Genomic DNA, 3,517 nt, shown 5'->3' with positions numbered 1-3,517 from the left:
GCCAACTCATCCTTTAGCTGCTGAATGGTATTTCCTAATTCTAACTCACAGATTTGGCTCTCTCGCACTTTCTCCTCTACCTGCCTTAACTCCCCTTTAACTTGCTCCAATAACTCAGATTGATTCTGCACCGTCACGGGTGAACACTCTTTTCCCAATTACGGCATGAGTCCCCACTTTGTCCCGGTTTATAATACAGCACAGACCAGCTAGGGAACTTCTTCCCCTATGATGGATGTGGTGCGCAATAAAACGCCGTTTATTTTCAATATACTACGGATTCTTTTGAGTAGGCCTCCAACCCACGTCGCACCCAACCTCCACAAAACCCCTGCATCACAATGGACTAGGAACCAGGCCAGTGTGTATCAATATGACATTTTATTAATTTATTATTTAATGAAAAAGGAAAATACTCAAAATCAGCAGCCACCAATCTTGTGGCAACACAAATGCAATGATCTCTACAGAACAATTATTTTAAGATATCCTATTACAATTCACACAGGTAGTTAATGACAAAACAGAGAAAATAACAATTTTTACAAAGTGATAGCACCAATGATTTAGCACTCCCCCCTGTAACACTCACTCCCAAACATCAGCTAAACTTGATTCCTTTGAATGGAAGGCAGTGGCAAGGAGTAGGAATAGAGAGAGAACATCAGATTTGGGCAAAAGCCCATCACCACAAGATGGGAAGCCAGCAAAGAAAATGAAAACCCATTTTTGGAGCAAAATGGAAGAAGGGGATTTTGATTATTACTCACAACTGTTAGGGTACAGAATGAAAGGAAATTCATATTGCTTACGCTCTAGGGGAAATGGAAAGTTTACAGAATACTAATCAGCACACAAGGGCAAAAGTAGAAATGAAGTTGTAAATGCAAAAGGGAAAATACAGTGGCAAATGCAAATTCGTTTACACTGGGTTTACAATGACAGACATCTCAGGGAAGGGGTTTAGCTTACAAGAGGAACATCGGTTTTAATTGACAAGGATAGAGGCACATAACAGGTGGACTTCTAGGCAAAAGTGATTGCTCACAATGGAACCACAGTATGGCGTTTTATAGGACAGAAGCAAATAGGAATTTTTGGGGTAATGCACACAATACTCAGACAAATTCGGTTTTCAGTTACAAGGAGACTAATTCTTTTGAGGCAACAATTTAATGACTATAATAATTAAATACAACACCAGGAACAAGATGGTTGATTTCGATTGGCAACAATCTACAACTGTGAATTTCAAATAGGGGAATTAATTGATTTACTTTAAGAAATACGAAGGATTTACATAGACAGCTGAGAGGTTTTTCAAAGGAGATATGATACATACACAGGCAAACAAGAGATTCTTCAATGGAAGATGACTGGATTACACTGGCAATTTATATGTTTTCAATGGGGTGTTAAATTAAATATACTATTACAAACATGAAGGGTTTATGTAATTTAGGGCTGGGGCTATATGCTACTTACAAAGCAAGGCTTGGTTTAGGATTCAGGAAAGCCAGCTGGATCTCAGGATACTCTGGATAGCTAGGGCAACAGGTCTGGTGACTGCACTCTCAACATTGGTAAGGTTCAACAGCCGTATCTCCATCCTCCTTCTCCTGTCTCTCAGTTTTTGTCTTTTTCTAGTCCTAGTACAGTGTCCCTTATATAGCAGAAATTACATCACTAACTTTACAGTCTAGGGGGAGTACCCTGTAATTATCCCTGTCGCTTGGATAGGATAGTTACCATCCATCTCTCTGCCCCCCTGGCAGGATTGGTTCAGGGGAGGAGAGCACCATCTGTCTTTTTGCATTTATGACCATGCTTTGTTCTCATTACCACTTTTTGGCAAAAACGAGTTATGTCTCATAACTTCATAATTATACTAGCCCCTGCCATATGAAATAGATATGCGGTTTTAGTTGGTCATAGGGAATTAGATAAGCTGATCGCCAACTCCGTACGAGGTTGCATTGCCCTTTGGCACATTTTTGTCATTTTCATGAAATGTACTACAGTTATGAATCTGCAAATGAACAAGCATGTTCCTAATTTAATTTTGCATCTTTTCTCCGGATGTCCCATTGTCACATGTTCAGATCAGCCAGAAAATAGTCTTAATTGGCCATTTCAGTCCCCAAAGTCCTAGGTAAATGAAATTTATATCTTTAAAACGGCATGGTAATTACATGAAAAAATTGCATAAAACGAAATCAATTCTCATTCTGATTGCTGTGAAAAATGCCTAAAATACAATCCGTCTTTTAATGTCAATTGGAAGTGTCTGTCCCACCTGTGGGAGGGCTGCTTCATCCCCACAGCCATCTGTCTTCCTCTGGGCTTAGCCGGCGACCAGCCGGCGACCAGAGATCTTTATTAGTCCCTTTGAACATTGCAGTTTACTGTTACGCTCACCTGGACCCCATAGGGGTGTCGATTGGACCCGGACAGCTGCGGTCTTCGTCAACGTGATGCGTAGTGCAGAGATGACTGTCTGGACTGGCCCGCCTAGTCTTGTCTGCTGGATCCGAAGAAGTATTTTCCTGCAAGTGGAGATAGGGATTAGCCACCTGTGGGTTTTAGTGATGGCCTCCCAACTGTTCTCGCTCTCCCCCACTAATCACCTCCGATATCCCCTGAGTAGCCTCACCTTAAGTTTGTAAAAGATGAGCTCTGCATCCTGCGTGTCTTGCAGGGGCGCGTAGATACCAGTTACTTCACTGGTTTGAAGGCGTTGGGAGAGTTCCGGTAAGCATTGACCCTGAAGTCCCAGGCGGGATTGGTAAGTATCAAGTTCAAAGAGTTCAATGTGCCCAATGTTCACTCTTGTCCCCTTCCTTCCTTAAGTTGCAACTGAGTTCGTGAGAAGAAGGTCTCGTAGCTGCTGCTGGCGTTCAGGTAAGAGTCTGTGTTACCCAACGCTGTCCAGTAACTATTCCATGCGTTAACGTGTTGTTTTTCTCCCTCTTTACAGATGCGGCATATGAAGATATGGAGAATAATACCACCGGTGGTAAATCAGGTATGTCTATGGTGGTAAGATGTATTTGTTGATTCCCTTGGCTCACCTTGTTATTCTTGTGCCCCTAGGTGCCGGAGTACAGCAAAGAAATGATGGAGGCAGTGCCGGATCGAAAGATGCTGTGAGAACTGGTGAGTATGGCGCCGTGCTGGAGCTGGCGAAGCGACGCGTGCAGGACTGATGTACTTTCCAGGTCGGGAGATGAAATGGATCCGGAATCAGGTGAGGAATTTGAAATAAGTTTGTTTTCTAAGCTTGTCCTTTTGTTCCTCTTTATTCTAGGAGCTCTGGATTTGCGGGGGCGTGGCAGAAGACTGGATGCTGGCTGTAGGCACGTGGGCGTGGCAGAAGACTGGATGCTGGCTGCAGGCACGGTGAGAGTCACGCTGCTGGATGCAGAATAACACGAAGCATGTGCTGCTGTTCGGGCGTGGTTTAAATAGCCTCCAAAGTAGTCCCAGGAAAGAAGTTCCCCAGGACCACACCCGAGCA

The sequence above is a fragment of the Ambystoma mexicanum genome, chromosome 2q (genome assembly GCF_040938575.1).
Source record: "Ambystoma mexicanum isolate Mex_15411 chromosome 2q, UKY_AmexF1_1, whole genome shotgun sequence".
In the NCBI taxonomy this organism is placed as follows: Eukaryota; Metazoa; Chordata; class Amphibia; order Caudata; family Ambystomatidae; genus Ambystoma; species Ambystoma mexicanum.
The sequence above is the reverse complement of the archived record's forward strand: the minus strand, read 5'-3'. Positions refer to the sequence as shown.